At 59.7% G+C, this 16,080-nt stretch overlaps 1 protein-coding gene across 1 annotated transcript in view; it reads left to right on the forward strand.

Annotated features, from left to right (window-relative positions):
* The first annotated feature begins 5,275 nt into the window (after positions 1-5,275).
* The window catches only part of PLXNB2 (plexin B2), a 90,100-nt gene continuing 79,295 nt past the window's right edge, over positions 5,276-16,080 (forward strand). Inside the window, exon 1 of the mRNA XM_051962604.1 lies at positions 5,276-5,648. The gene's annotated coding sequence lies outside the window, so the exon portion shown is untranslated. The remainder of the gene's footprint in view (positions 5,649-16,080) is intronic.

The raw sequence follows: 16,080 nt of genomic DNA on the forward strand, positions 1-16,080 counted from the left end.
TTTCCCCACTTGAGGCAATTTGGGTTAAGTGATAAAACCAGTCCCACAGGTAGGAAGTGTCTGAGATCAGATTTGAACTCAGGTCCTCCTGACTCCAGGGCCAAGCCTTTATCCTCTGCACCATTTAGCTGCCCCCTTCCCTTAACTCTTAAAAAAAACATTACATTTTATCTTAACTTTATTTCAAAATATATCCCTCCCTTCTCCCTTGACTATAAAGGCTACAAGACGAGAGAAGCGGATTAGCAAAACTAACAAAATATTGAATATATATTCTAGACCTATAAAGAAGCCTGCCTTGACCTTTTTGAGGCAATCGGGGCTAAGTGACTTGCCCAGAATCCCCCAGCTCATAAGTGTCTGGGACTGGATTTGAACTCAGGGCCAGTGCTCTATCCACTTACCTTAATACATCCTCCTTGGGTGACTGAGCCAACAAAGCCGGCCCCCAGCCTCAGATGGCCTCCTCAGAGAAGACTTTGTGTTGCGGTTGTTGCCTCCAGTGGATGGGCAAGCATTCATTAAACAGCTACCATTTGCAGGGTTCAAAGGATACGGACACACGGGAATGGCCCCTGCCCTCAAGAAGCTGATGCTCTAATTGGAAATTTAGCATTTAAATCAATTAAAGTTAATTTTAGGAACTAGAGGGAGTTGCAGCAGGAACCTGTTTCCGTACCCCCAATTCTCACTAGCCAGTGAGACACCCCATTTTTGTTGGCTTAAACAGAATTGATAGAGAGCAGATTTTTAAAAAGGGGGGGCCGCTTTGTTAAGGAGTGAGCTCACAGGCACTGGATAATCAAAGCAGCAGCTGGATGACCCCTAGCTTAGAGAGCAGTTAGAACTCGAGTGACCACCCATGTCCCTTCCTGTTTACCCCCTCCAAGTCACCCTCCCCTCCACTGCTGAATTAATTTGCCTAAAGTCGGGCCATTTCATACCTCCCTCCATCCTCATTTGCACCTGCCACAGTTCCTCCCCACTGGCCAGAGGAGGAGATCCGCTCAGGGGAGCAGGAAGGCCAGAGGATGCCAGAGTCCCTTCCTCTTTGGGGGGCTGGGCACCCAAGGGGTGCTTATGGGTATGGGAGGGAGAGAGTGAGTCACAAAGTGCTTCCAAGGGGAGTGGGGACAGGGCCAGTGCATGCTCCTCCCATGGGTCACCGCTTCCAAAATTTCGGGGCCATTTCCAAAGCCTTCTCTCCCCTCAGTTTCATTCACTGATGTCAGGGCAGCCAAGCCCAGGGGCTTAGTCACCACAGGAAGCCCCCAAGCTGCTGCTTTTGTGTAATTGATTCCAGGTCCATTTTCCTGAAAAGGATCCATCCATCGATTGGCTACTTAATAGACATAAATTGGGCCCTGGGGGAGGCTGAGTCACCTCCACTGGAGGGGGGCCAAGGAGGATGGGTCCCTGGAGGATGGAGTCTTCCCACCCCCTCATGCCCCTGGTCCCCCACCCCCACAAATCAGGTCTCTCCTCCCTTCCCTGCACTTTTTCCCCTCTGGTTCCAGGGGCTAGCCGCCTCCAGCTGTGTGCCTGGCCGGGCTGTGGGGTGTTCTGGAGGATAATGCATCTGGCCCCGTCTGCCCTCTCCCCCAGGTCCTGATCCCCACCTCCCCGTCAGGCAGTCTAGAGTGTCAGAGATGACACGCGTGAGCTGGGAAGGGGGGCTGGAGAGGAAAATCCCAGCTGTGGATGTCTGTGTGCACATCTGGATAGAGGTAAGGGCAATGAGCCCGAGCTGTCCCGATTGTGTCCCCGGTGATGGCAGAGGAGAAGCCTGGGCCACAGGCTCTAACCCAGAGGCTTCTGGGAGTGATGCTGTACCAGACACCTCTCCCTACCCACATCAGTGCAGCCTGCTGTGTAGACAAGAGCTCCTCAGTGGGGGAGGGAGGGGAAGAGGAGACAGAGATTGAGAGACAAAGGAGAGAGACAGAGAGACAGAGAAGAAAAAGACACGGGGAGGGGGGAAGGGGGGAATGTGTGTGTGTGTGTACAGATGTGTGACCACACACATCTGTGTGTTGGGACTAGCACATGCTCCTGTGTCTGACTATGTGTGATCGCTGAGGAAGCCCCAGCCAGGGAGGAGCCCGGGAAAGCTTTGGCATCCAGATTCTCATGGGAGGAATGAAGGAGTGGAAAGACTGAACCATTGGTGGAAGGGCTGAAGAAAGGCCCTGAACCTGCCTCCTTTGGGCTAGAGTTTCTGTGTCTCTCCTCTGTCTCTGTCTCTTTTCCTCCATCTCCCCTCTCCCATCTCTCTATCTGCTGTCTGTCCTTTTCTCTCCTCCTGCCTCTCTCTCTCCATCTCTGTGTCTCTTTCCCATCTCTCTCTCCCTTCTCTTCCCCCATCTTTCTCTCTCTCTCTCTTCTGTCTCTGTCTCTCCTTCTGTCTTTCCTCTCCTGCCTGGGGAATCACCCAAAGGGACCACCAAAAAGCCAGAGCTCCTCCTGGGGGATCCTGATGGGCGGCTGGCCTGGTCAGTAAGGCTTCTCTTGGGCCACAGGGCCTGCCTTTCTGGGGCTGGTTCTGATTCTGGGCCCGGCTAACCGGGCCTCTCATACCCAGTGCCCTTCCCTCTTGCATCATTTCAGAATATGAAGCTTCTCTTTGTCTTTGAAAATAAAGGCCCTCCTGGGGTCTGGAGTTCAGCGGGAGGGGGGAGGAGGAGGGAGCTGGGAACCAGGGAGAAGGGCATCAGGTGTGTGGCTCCTGCAGGAGCAGGGAGGGAAGGCGGGGGTGGGAGAAAGGGGAGCCTGGGAGAGCTCAGGAGGCCCTCGTGTCCAACCTTAGGGCAGGGCAGTGAGGAAGACTCCTCAGGTCACCGGGGCAGGGGCAGAGACAGAGGAGGACTGTGGTCTCCCTGGGGGCGTGGGGAGGGAGCCTGACAGAGGGCCCAGGCTCTGAGAAGTCAGTCGAGAGAGGTCTAGTAGCAGAGAGGAGGAAACCGAGGTTGCCTCCAGGCCGGACACTGCCAGGCGGAAGCTTTCAGAACCCCTTTCCCTACATCTTTCATGGGAGCGGAAAAAGCCAAAGGAGTGTCACTCCCTCTTGAAAGATGAGGAAACTGAGGCCCCGAGATGGGATGGGAGGGGCTCAGATCCCTCCCCCACATCAAGAGATCCTGGGAACATTTCTTAGAGCTGTCAAGGGCCTTCGAGGCCGTCTAATAGAACCCCAAGGGGCAGAGTCCAGAAGCGCCAGGTTTCATCACTCAGGTGAGCCAGCCCCAGAGGCCTCCGGAGCCCTTCTGCAGCACCACACTACCTCTAGAGGGCAGCAGTGGAAAGAAGAGAGAAGCACTTATTAACCACCTACTGAGTGCCAGGCACTGGATCAGCACTTTACTCATTGATCCTCCCCACAATCCCAGCAGGTAGGTGTTATTATTCTCCCAGTTTTACAGATGAGGAAACTGAGGCAGATGTGCCTGAGATTACACACCAGAATCCAGATTTATAATCTGCTCTGCCCACTGCACCACTGGGCTGCTGATAGGGGAGGAAGGGCACTGGAGCCATAGACTTTCTCTCCAGGGCAAAGATCAGGAGGTTGGAGAGCTCCCTGTGGGGGCAGGGCCCAGAGCTGGGGAAAGTGAGATGGAAATGAAGCAAGAAGGGCCAATGAGAGCCTGTGAAGAAGTGGGCTTGCCAGAGATGCCCGTGTCCTTCACCTCCTGGAGGGAGGGAGCTGCCCAGAGAGGCCGGCAGGGGGTGAGGGCATCGGTGCTGACCCGGGAGGTTGCAGGCCGCAGGGCTTTGGGTGTCAAAGGCCGGGGTGGCCTGAATCACTGATGGCATCTGCTTGGCAGAGGGGTCCAGACTGGGGGCTTCTGGGAAGGGGAAAGGTGGGGTCCGGGAACGCCCATGCCCATGTGGGAGAGGGCCTAGGATGATGGTGGAAAGGAGAGACAGAGAGAGGGAGAGCCACCAAAAACCCAAGCCCAGTCTTTCTGCTATGAGCAAAACTTTCCCTTTGAAGACTGAGCTCAGGAATTGCCTCCCTCCTCTGCTGTCACCTCCAGCCCCCTCCCCTGCTGTTACCTCCAGCCCCCTTCCCTGCTGTCACCTCCAGCCCCCTCCCCTGCTGTCACCTCCAGCCCCCTTCCCTGATGTCACCTCCAGCCCTCTTCCCTGCTGTCACCTCCAGCCCCCTTCCCTGCTGTCACCTCCAGCCCCCTCCCCTGCTGTCACTTCCAGCCTTCCTCCCTCATGTTACCTTCAGCCCCCTCCCCAAATCACCTCCAGTCCCCTTTCTGTTACCACCCCCAGTCTTCCTCCTGCTGTCACCCCTAGTCCCCCTCCCCATGTCCCTCCATTCCCCCCAAGGGACCCTCCTCCAATCCGGTTCATCCAGTATGAGTAATTAGATTGTTTCTAACATTGTGACTCCACATCCCCGTTGAAGACCTCCATGGACGGGAAGTTCACTTCCAGCCACCACCTGGGTTCAATGTCTTCCTAGTTTGTCTTTTCTATCCATCCCCCAATTCTGGCCTCATTCATGTTCAAACGAGCTAGCAGTCATGATGCAACTGGCGGCCCCATCCCCTCCTCTGGATTTGCCTTTCCAGCCTGGGCTTGGCGCCCTCAGATGAGGGGAGACTCACTACCTCCCCAGTTGCCCACATTCCTTCTGCTCTGCCCCGAGTGTTAGTTTCCCAGCCAGCAAGCTTAAATCTGCCACTGGATCCTTCGGGGTGTGAGGGCAAGTCCCCCACCTTCCAGATGGTCCCTATCACCCTTCTCTGGCCGGCCTGGCTCCCATCACTGGAGTCCGAGAGTGAGGGATTACAAAGGCTTTTCTCCCACCGGGGGCACGAGGACGCCCCCCTTCCCCCGTGTGGTCCCGGAGTGGCAGAGGATGTAACTGAGGCTCGGTGCGGGGAAGGGCCCGGCAGAGGGTCCCATCGCGAGCTACTTTTTGCCAAGCCCGAAGCGGTCCGGGCGTCAGGACGTGGTGCGGGCCGGACTGGGGCCATGAGAAGCCCGGGATCAAAGCCGGGAGGGGATGCAGGGATGCAGGGATGGAGGGATTCACGGATGGGGGAAGTGAAAAGGGGAAGGCAGACAAGCTCTAGGGTAAGGGCTGGGGGTCGAGCTCCGCTGGCTCCCCGCCCCCAGCGCCTCGCACCGACCTTTCCGTTTCCGGTCCTCCCCCTCTCCACCCCCTCCTCCCAGCTTCGGCAGGCGCTGGCCAGGTTGGAGCAGAGCCCCCAGGGCCAGCAGGACAGAGGGGGCGGGGCTCTGAATGGGGCGGGGCCTGAAAGGCGGGGCCTAGCGGGGGGAGGCAAGCAGAGGAATCAGGAGGAGGAGGAGGACGTGGGGGGGAAAGGAGGAGGGAGAAGGAGGAGCAGAGAGAAGAGAAGGGAGCGAAGGAGGCAGGGAGGAGAAAAGGAGGAGGCAGGGAGGGAGCGAGCGAGCGGGAGCGGGAGCGGGAGCGCCGGGAGGCCCCCGGGAGAGCAGCGCGGGGCCGAGGCGGAGCGGCCGGAGCAGCCCAGGCAGCGGCAGCAGCGGCCCCAGGGAGAGCCCCCCTCGCCCCCAGCCCGCGGGCCCGGCCGCCATGCAGGGGCGCAGCGCGCGCAGAGGGAGAGCGGCCACCGCCACCGTCACTGCCACCGTCGCCGCCACCTCGGGTAAGGCTGGGGTCTGGGCCGCCACCTGTTGAGGGGAGCGGCGGGGAGCCGCTGGGGGTGGGTGGGAGAAGAGGGACTCGGCTCCCGCGTTCCGATCCCCGGGGGGGGGGGGGGCCGTCCAGGGAGACCCAAATGGGGCCCAGAAACTGCCCCTGTGGGCCCGGGCGGAGCCTGCTGTCAGCTGGGCCGGTCGGGAGGCCCCGCAGGAGGACCCACGGCCGCGAAGGGGGGTCAGTCCTCTGGGTTGGAAGATGGGGTGTCGGCGAGTCTCAATCCTGGGGAGACTCCAGGTGTTGGGGATCCTGCTTCAGACTCTGAGAGGATGCTGGGGATTCTCGTGTTTGTGGGCGCATCAGTGTTGTTGTTGGGAATTCTGGGGTGCCGGATTATCGGGGCTCTTGTTAGGAATCCTTGGTGTTTGAGGAATCTGAGCATCTGGCTGTTGGGGAGCCTCCAATCGTGGGGGAATCGCGGTGCTTTAGAGGCGCCCTCATTGTTGGGGAGCCTGCGACGCGGGAGGGAGGTCCCCCTTAATGGAAGGGCCTCTAGGAATCAGGCTCGTCTGCTTCTTGAACCTGAGCGGAGTTGCTGTTTGTGGGGGGGGCATTGAGGAGCTGCTGTTCAGCTTGGGCTGGGAGCCTGGGGAGGGGAGCCCCCCGGAGAGGAAAACTCCCCTTCTCCCAGCGAGGGGTGGGGGGCCGGACAGAATGCCGGCTCCCAAGTCGCGTCTGGCCCCCTTCTCCCGAGAACATCGGCTGTTGGCCCAGGACTGATTGAAAAAGTTTCTGGTTCGGGGGCGGGGCGGGGCTGGCCGGGTCCGGCGTGGCCTGCCGGGCTCCAGAGGCCTAGGTCCAGAGTCCCGGCGCGCTGGTGTGGGCGCTCCCTGTGCTCTCCCTCCCCACCCCGCCCCGTCTCCCCGATCTCCGCGGGGGGGCGGGGGGGCCGGCCCGTAGCCCAGCCCGACCGGGCCCGGCTCTCTTTAGGAGTTCGGCCTCCTCCGCGTGCCCGAGACTGGCCCCTTCATTCCCCTGTCGCGGAGAGCTGCCCGTGGGGCCCCGGGCGCCCCCTCCCCGTGGGAAAGGGCGGGCCGTAGGGCAGGGTCTGGGATTGATCTTCCCTCCTTTTCGGAAGAGTAAAAGGCTCTGGGGCCTGCTGGGGCTTGTCTGGGTTTGGAATCCGAAGTGTACGTATGGGGGAGGGGGGAGGAGGGGAGGCGGGGTGCCTGGATGATACAGCTGGAGAGACCGGCCGGGCGCCCGGGCTCTGGGTGTCTCTTAGGGCTTCCACCCACACCCCCAAGGCCGGCTGGGGACAGATCTTGGGCAGAGCCCGAGCCGAGGCCAGTGGCTCCTGTCCCGTCCCTCCCGTGTTCTTGTCCCGGCGCCTGAGGGAGGGAGAGGGAGGGAGAGGGAGGGAGGAAGGAATGTGGGACAAAGGCTGAGTTTAAGAAAACAAATATTAAGTGGGCCCTCTCCCGCCTGGGCCCTGGACCTGACTGGGGCCTGGGCAGATCCTCCCCCTCATCTCCTCGCACCCCGGATGGTTTTCCATCCTTCACCCCCTTCCTAAAGCGGAGGCTCCTCAGTGCTCGCTAAGGCTCCCTAACCCTCCTAATTCTCAATAACGGGGTGCCCAGGGTCTCCCCCACCCCGACACGCGAACACCTGGGACTGTGCCCAACAGTCACCCCGAATCTCGCCTCTCCCCAAATCCCTTCCCTCCCATCGGGTGTCTCCTCCGAGCGCCCATCCTCCACCTCCACCCAGGGGCCCAGAGCACCCAGGTCTTCCTGCCCACTGCCCCCGGGCCTCTCTCTTCCCTGTCTACCGCCGTTCCTGGCGCCCAGAGGAAGAGGGGAACGGTTTGGGAGCTGGTCCGGGACCAGGCTGGGGGAGGCCGAGGGGGCCTGAGCGGCCCCTCCCCCGGCGGTGGGCGTGGGGCCCAGATGCCCCTCCCCTTCCCCGGCCACACAAAGACCCATCTCCATGGTAGCGGCCAGGACTCCTCAGCCGAGCCTTGCCCGCGCGCAGCCCGCAGGGGGAGCCGGGGCCGGCTGGCCGCCAGCAGCAGGCAGCGGGCACTGGGCACCGGCGGGGCAGGGGGCGGCGGAGCCAGCCGCGGTGAGAGATGCAGGTACTGAGCCCTCGCCGGTGTCCAGGCGCCCGGGTCCTGCCCACAGCACCGGGGCTGCGGGGTGTGGGCTGGGCTTGGGTCTTGTGGCGGGTGTCGTGCGGCGGGGACGTGGGCTGGCCTCTGTAAACAGCCTCCCGGAGCCCGCGCCCTCGCGGTTCTCGCCCTGACGCTAGCCGTGGGCCGCCGGGTGGGAGTCGGGCAACATGGAGGCTGAGTGGGCAGAGGGGGAGACAAAGCGGGAGGAGGAGGAGGCGCTGGGCGGCCGGGATCTCCCCGGCCGTGGAAGGGGCCCCCGAGCTGAGGCTCTGAAGAGCCGCTGCTTCCCCCTCTCCAACTGGCCACTGGGACTTTCGGGGCCGGCCAGTCCACTGGCTGTCCATCCGGCGGCCTCTGGCCCTCCCTCCGGCCCTCCCGCCTCCTCGGGATTTCTTCCTCCAACTTTGTAGCGGAGCTCAGACGCCCTCTTTCCCTCCCCCCCCAATCCCTTTCCCCCCTTCCTCCAGACTGATTAGTTGCGGGTATTAGGTGGGAACGGGGCTTGTCCTGTCGGGGGTCCCCCCGGACTTTCCGAGCCCCCCTTCCCATCCCCACCTTCCGCCCCCAACTCCGTGAATCCAAAGGTCGGTGATTTGAGTTGATTGTGGAAGAGGAAGGAGCAGAAGCTTTGCCGAAGAGGCAGAAGTAGCTGATCAACTTTCGAGAGAGGGGGGTGGAATCAAGTCCAATTCCAGGGCTCCAGCATTTCCGTTCCCCTTGGCTTCTGGCCTCCCGGGCTCCAGCCCTGAACTTGCCTCTACGTGGTGGTACCTCCCGCCCCTCCCCCAAGCTGCTCCTCCTCCCGGGCAGACCCTTGCCCTGAGCCTCCCTGGACTTGGAGACTGGATACATACTTGCATACATGATTATTGGTGCGTGTTTGTATCTATTTATCCTTCCCAAGTCTGACAGCTAACAAATGAATTCTGGTGATGGCCTTCAGGGCTTCGCACCTGGAGAGGCCTGAGCCTCAAGTCCTGCCCGGAAGGGAATACTTGAAGCTGCTGGCCCTGGGCCTCTGCCGAGCCTGTTCTCTATGGCCTCAAAGTCAGGCAGGGGCACGGACAAGGTGACCTCTCCACATTTGGTCCTTCGGAGGCTTGGGGGGAGGCAGAGATTTTCCAACTGGAGGGGACTGCAGGAGTCAGGAGGGCTGTGCAGCCAGAGGCTCAGGGTTGTCCTAAGGTTCTGGGCCTTCAACCCCACTCGCTTCCAGCCTCCCGGAGATTGCAGAGTCCCCACTCCAGGGAGTTCTCAGGCCATGTCTGTAGTAGCTCTGAGCGGGGAGTCTAGAGGAGACAGACTTCTCAACCTCTGCTGAAATCATTGATTAAGCTTGATCCTATCTCTTCTGCTCTCTGGACCTCAGTTTCCCCATTTGTAAAGAGAGGATGTTGATGTCTGAGCTTATTAGTACCTCTGGCAGAGAGGGAGGGACTGCAGGGTACTCCATCCCCAAGGGGCCCAGGGAGCTGTATACAGTCTCTCCTTGGGGTGGCCCTTCTGGGCCGTAGGTCTGGGCAGGAGTGCGGGGGTGCCCTCCTGACCCTTTGCTGAGCCGATGCAACGAGTGACCAGCTCGAGAAGCCGTCAGACAGACTGGAGAGAGGCGGCCCCAGGACTCATGTCCCTGACACCCATTACCCAGGGTCCCATGGAGTCCATCTGGAACAACTGCTTGGCCCTGGCTCTAGAGGCCTTCAGCCTTCCTCAGCCCCTTTTTGAGAGAGGGATAGAGAGAGACACACAGACACAGAGAAGAGAGAGACTGAGACAGAGACAGAGGGATAGAGAGAGAGATAGACACAGAGATGAGGGGGAGAGAGACAGACAGAGGGATAGAGAGACAGAGGGATAGAGAGACACAGAGAGGAGAGAGAGACACAGAGAGGGATAGAGAGACAGACAGAGACAGAGAGAGGGATAGAGAGACAAAGACAGAGGGATAGAGAGAGGGATGGTGAGAGAGACAGAAACATAGAGAGGAGAGGCAGAGAGAGATAGAGAGGACACAGAAACAGAGAGAGAGACAGAGACAGAGAGAGAGAGAGACAGAGAGAGAGATCCTCCTCTGGGATCTCTGATGGTTAACATGGTACCTGGCACATAGAAGGTAGTAAATATAACTGAAAATGTCGAGTGACTGATTCTCCACTTTGTTTCCTCACCTTCCAAGAGTAGGGTGCCCGCCTCTCCCCTTTTACTCCCCAGTTATCAGCCCTGGTCTTGGGGTCTGGTGTAAGGTTCCCCCCTCTCCAGGAAGTCCTCCCTGACTGCCTCCTTTGCCCCTGTACTTGTTCACTGGATCAGTTCAGGGGGAGGATTGTTAAAAGTTTGGTGTGGGGGCCCTGAGAAGTCTGGGTCAGGGAGCTTGTGCCCTGTGTAGAGGGCTGGCTTGGGGAGGAAGAATTCATTTTGTTACTCATGATCCCAGAGGCCTGAGAGGGGGAGGTGTGGATTCAAACAATCAGCCCCAACTAGCAGAAGACGTGAAGGGATCGTCAGCACGTTTTAGGCACGGTGTCTCACTTGACCCTCATAAAAACCCAGGGAGACCAGGAGCCACCCTTTTAGCCTGAGGAAATTGAGACAGATTATGTGACTTATCCAGGGTCACACAACTATGCCATCTTCCTGGCTGGATTTAAATTGCCTCCTTCTGGAGCTCTATCTGCTGCCCCACCCAGGACTTATCGGGCTGGGAATACAAAGCATTGCAAAAGCCCGTCCTGTCCTCAGGGAGTTCACATTCCAGCTCCGGAGATAACTTTATAAAGGCACTTCCTGGGGAGCTTGGTGGGGGGGGGGAGGGTCTGGATGCAGGAAGGAGGCCTTCTTTGTGCTGGAAGCTTCTGTGGGATGGAGCTTCTCTGGTATCGGGAGCCGTCTCTGAGACTCCCGGGGGTCCCCACCCATGGGGAACCCTTTACACCCTGGGCCTGACATGGGCTGGCCCTGTGTGCTCCATCCTGAGGGGTCTCAGCCACTCCTCATCTTTCTCCTCCTCTCCAGTTCTGGCCAGGGGGCTTGCTTTGTGTGTGTGTGGGGAGGGGGAGGGCTGTGAGGGGGAGTAGCTCCTTCCCTCCTTCCCTCCTTCCCTCTGTGTTTGGAAACTTAGAGCAGGAAAATGTGCTTTCCCGCTTCTTCCCTTCCATGACCTCTTTAATCCTCTGCTCTCAAAGGATCCTCAGCAAATACTGCAAGGTTCAAAGGCAAAGACCTTGAGTTGTGACTTATCCCAGTCTATGCAGTCTAGAGCTTTGAGATCCCTTCCCCCTTCCCCACCCAGCCTCGGCCAGAGTTCCTAGAAGGAGGCCCGGCCCCACCCAGCTCCGCTCCTGTCCCTGGCTGCGCTACTGTGGCTCTCCCATTAGGGACTCTTCTGGGAGGGGCCCAGGAGTGGACCCTGCCCCTGCCGGTGCTTGTAGGAAGTCCCATCGGCCCACTTCCCAGAAGCCTCTGCCCACTTCCCAGAAGCCCTTAGCAGGATAGGGGTGAGCTGCTGTTGGTGATGGAGACCTCCTTACCTCCTTAGGCATCGGTCTGTTGCTGCACTAAGATCAGAGGAAACCTCCAGTGCTTGGGAGAGTGGGGGCGTTGGTCTGTTCTCTTGCAGGAGGAATATTGGAGAATCACACAGAGAGGAGGAAAGGACATTTATATTCATATTTATAAACAGGGACACTGAGTCCCAGAGAGCTTAAATGTTGCCCAGACTGCTCTGAACCCCAGCTGATCTTTCTTAGGCTGTCGATGGCCGGAGGCTCTTGGGGTTCAGCCCAGCGCTGTCCTGCTGCTTAATGGTGTGGGACTGACTGGGGCGAGTGGTGGCTGTGGGCTTGGGGGTCCGGGCCTTCCAGACAGGTGTTTTCCAGATGTGTGTGGCAAGGACAGGCCCCCTTACTGGGGGGAGGGGAGACCCTGCCTGGAAGGAGATGGTATTTTATTCAGCCCAGCCCCCAGCTGTGCACATCTGTTTGGGGGCTTCTGGAATGAGGAGGGGGAGGGGCCGGAGGCCCCCACCAAAGCTCTTTCATCAGCCTGACTTCAGACCCGCCGTTCTGGGCCCGTCTGCCCCACCCCGGATGATGCAAGGGCTCCTGGTGGGGGGAGGTCCGCCTCTCAGTGCTTCCTCTGTCGTCGGAGCCCCCGGCCTGTCACTAGGGAAGGCTGGAGCCTTCCGGCTGGTTCAGCTACTCCCGGCAGCACCCTCACTTTACCCTTGGGGAACAGGGTTCATAGAGAGGTCAAGTTTGTGGGAATATGAAGTAATGGATTCAAGAGACGATCTTGGGGAGTCGGGGGAATGTGGATTCTCATTCTGCCCAGAGCTGAGTAGCTTGTGACCCGTTCCTCGACCTGGTTTTCTCAGCCTCAGTTTCCCCATCCGTACCATGAACACCCTCAGTTTCCCCATCTGTACTGTGAAAGACCTTTAGCCTCTCCTTGGGTTCTGGATCAGTCAATAAATCCGTGTTTGATCTGGGATCTCATTAGGAGAGGTCGAGAGCAAGCGAATCGGGGTCCCCGTTTCTGTGTCCCACCAAGAGCCTTCCCTAAAATGTGGCCCCTCATGCTCCCCTAGTTTGCTTTGGCTTTTTGGGGCCGAAACAGAATTTTCCAGGAAATAGGCCAGAGAAAGCTTGGGTGTTCTATGCAAAGCATATGCAAATCTGCTCATTCTTCTCCTTCCCCTTTTAGTTGCTGAGGACCATAAGGGTTGCTAGCTCACCAAGGTCCCCTTTTGGGGGAGGCTGTGGAGGACTTGGGGAGGGGCACCCGGCTTCCTCTTCCGCATTGCAGTGAATGCCCCTTTCCCTCCCCCCCCCCAAGGGCTTATAATTATTGAGCCTTTGGGACCCTCCCTATTCTACCTCCCTGGGGAAGGAAGAAGGGAGCTTTCCTTTTGGGGTGGAGTGTAAACCCAGGCAAGGGATGGGGAAGAAGATGGTGGGATCGGGAGGAGCAGCGGGAAGCAGATCCCAAGCCCTGGACCTAGGCCTTCCCAGCCTGCCCCAAACCAGCCCTGGGAATGGGCTGGGGGAGCCCACGAAAAGCAGGTACTGTGAGAAGTTCCCTTCGGTAAGAGTGCTCCGAGCCAAGGAGGGATGATTTTGGTTCGCTTAGAGTAGGCGTGCTTTTCAGAGCTCTGCTTGGACTTGAGCTCCCCTGACCCCTGGGGCCCGGGGTCCTCAGACTCAGAGAAAGGGGTGAATAGCTCCCCTGGACCCCAAATTCTATTGTGTGACCTACGGGTTGGGGGGTCCTCAGACTCAGAGAAAAGGGTGAATAGCTCCCTTGGACCCTGAAATTCTAATTGTGTAACCTAGGGACTGACTTGGGGTCCTCAGACTCAGAGAAAGGGGTGAATAGCTCCCCTGGACCCCAAATTCTGTTGTGTGACCTAGAGGTCAGGGGGTCCTCAGACTCAGAGAAAAGGGTGAATAGCTCCCTTGGACCCTGAAATTCTAATTGTGTAACCTAGGGACCGACTTGGGGTCCTCAGACTCAGAGAAAGGGGTGAATAGCTCCCCTGGACCCCAAATTCTGTTGTATGACCTAGAGGTCGGGGGGTCCTCAGACTCAGAGAAAAGGGTGAATAGCTCCCCTGGATCCCAAATTTTATTGTGTGACCTAGAGGTCGGGGGGTTCTCAGACTCAGAGAAAAGGGTGAATAGCTCCCCTGGATCCCAAATTTTATTGTGTGACCTAGAGGTCGGGGGGTTCTCAGACTCAGAGAAAAGGGTGAATAGCTCCCCTGGACCCCAAATTCTGTTGTGTGACCTAGAGGTCGGGGGGTCCTCAGACTCAGAGAAAAGGGTGAATAGCTCCCCTGGACCCCAAGTTTTATTGTGTGACCTAGAGGTCGGGGGGTTCTCAGACTCAGAGAAAAAGGTGAATAGCTCCCTTGGACCCTGAAATTCTAATTGTGTAACCTAGGGACCGGCTTGGGGTCCTCAGACTCAGAGAAAGGGGTGACTAGCTAAGTGGTCTGCAGCAGCCCAGAGCACAGGGGGTGTGGCTTCTGCGGGGCGGCCCAGAGAGACCGAAGGCAGAAGCCCTGGGTGTCTGGCCAGCCTGATCACAGCCTCAGCAGGAGGGTTGCTGCCTGTGGGGGTGGGACGCCGGCACAAGAGCTGGGGTTCCCGCACCTGACTTCCTGTGGGTGACCCTGAGAAACAGGAAGGACTGGCTCTCGTACCTGGGCTGGAAGCACATGACTGCCGGGAGTGGGGGTGGTGCTGGTGGCCACCCGCCTGCTTGACCCTGGGCACTTGGGTATGTGTGTGCCAGGCTCTGGGGCACGGCTTGCGTGTGTGTGTGTGTGTGTGTGTGTGTGTGTGTGTGTGTGAGAGAGAGAGCCATGTCTTTCCCTATCTCGAGCAGGCCTGGGAATGTGGGCTTTGCTATTTTTGTGAAGTATTTGCGGCAAAGGCAATCCTGGCCTCCATTCCCACCTGGCTGGGTCGGGCTGTGCTGCCCTGCAGGGCCGGGGCTCGCCCTCTCTCCCTTTACATTTCCTCCCAGTCTTTCTCCTCTTCTTTCCCCCTTTTTCCTCCCTTCCCTCTCTACTCTCCCCTCCCCAGAAGCAGCTACAAGATGGTTTCCTTCCTGGGGCACTTTCTTCTGCTTGTTTCAGTGCCCGCCTGGCAGTGCCCTTCGGGAAGGTGGGAACTGATCCCCGAATGGGGGGATCTCTGGGCGGGGGAGCGTGAGTGACCGGGAGCCCCGGGGCCCTAGCCCTTCCTCATTCCCTGGCCCCCCCCCCCTGCCCCGGGTCAGGGAGGTTCCGTAAGCAACGGCCAGGGTGAATGGGGGCCTGGGCTTAGGGGAGTCCTGTCTGCTCTGTGGGCCCCTCAACGGAGAAGTTGCTCTGAAAAACTGTCACTGATGGTGATGAGGAGAGGTGGGTGGATTCACCACTTGGGAGCACAGGCCTAGTGTCCAAGGGGACTAGGGCTTGGGGGCTGAAGCCCCGGGACCCGCTGGGCTGAGACGGCCGAGACCTTGGGAAGGAGCAGGAGGAGGCTGGGCTGCGGGGGCCGGACTGCGGGGGCCGGGCTGCGGGGGCCGGACTGCGGGGGCCGGGCTGCGGGGGCCGGGCTGCAGGGGCCAGGCTGCGGGAGCCAGACTGCGGGAGCCAGACTGCGGGGGCCGGACTGCGGGGGCCGGGCTGCGGGGGCTGGGCTGCAGGGGCCAGGCTGCGGGAGCCAGACTGCAGGGGGCCGGACTGTGGGGGCCGGGCTGCGGGAGCCGGGTTGCGGGGGCCGGGCTGCGGGGGCCGGGTTGCGGGGGCCAGGCTGCGGGGGCCAGGCCATCCTCAGACTGCCCGGATTCCCTCAGCTCGGCCGGCAGCTGGTGCCAGGCGCGCCTCGGGGGGTGGCTGGATGGGGCATCGGCTGTTCCTGAGGAGCGGGCAGATGGAGAGCCGGGCCTTCTGTCAGAGGCATGGGCCAGGCCCGTGGGGTGATGGCGAGACCCCCACTCTCCCCCGGTGAGCTGGCTCTTCACCCCGAGGATGGACTGGGGCAGAAGAGATTGGATCCGAAAGGAGGCGGGCAGGGCCCGGGCTGCTGAGGCTGCTTCCTGTTGCCACCCTCCTGGGTGGCCCGCCGCGATACGGATGGTGTGGGCACGAGCGGGCAGGGGGCTGTTCCGTCCATCTGGACTCCCCGCTCGCTTGTTTTCCTGACAAGTCAGTGAGGATGGAGGCTGAGGGGAGGACACGTGGAAAATCCCAGAGCCAGGACCTCTCCCGGCTCCTCCTCACCCGTCCTTGTGGGGCCTTGGGGCCGTCCTAAGCCGGGGTCTCCCAAAATAACGGGCAAAGGGGAGAAACCATTGTGTCCTGTCCCCGCCTCTGTGCGCTCCTTTCTGCCGGCACGCCAGAGGCCAGCGGACTCCGCGAGTGGGAGTCCCAGATCGCCTCCCAAGGCATCAGAAAAGACTTTCACTCTACAGATTGGGAAACTGAGGCCTGATAGGGGAAGGGACTTGGCTAGGGTGTCACTGAGCCAGTGGCAGCAGATGCTTCCCATGGTACAACCCTTAATAAATCCGCCCCGTCTCAGGGGCTTCAGTTTGCCCTCTCCCAGATGGCGATGATGTTTCCCCCCAGACTCACAGGTCTCTCACAGGGACCAGAGCCGGAAGGGGATCCAGCAGTCTGTAGGGCCCACTTCTCGCTCCACTGCAGAGGAAACTGAGGCACAGAATGGCAGGGACTTTCCCGGGCCACATGGCATGATGGCGGCACGGCACC

The sequence above is a fragment of the Antechinus flavipes genome, chromosome 5 (assembly GCF_016432865.1).
Source record: "Antechinus flavipes isolate AdamAnt ecotype Samford, QLD, Australia chromosome 5, AdamAnt_v2, whole genome shotgun sequence".
In the NCBI taxonomy this organism is placed as follows: domain Eukaryota; kingdom Metazoa; phylum Chordata; class Mammalia; order Dasyuromorphia; family Dasyuridae; genus Antechinus; species Antechinus flavipes.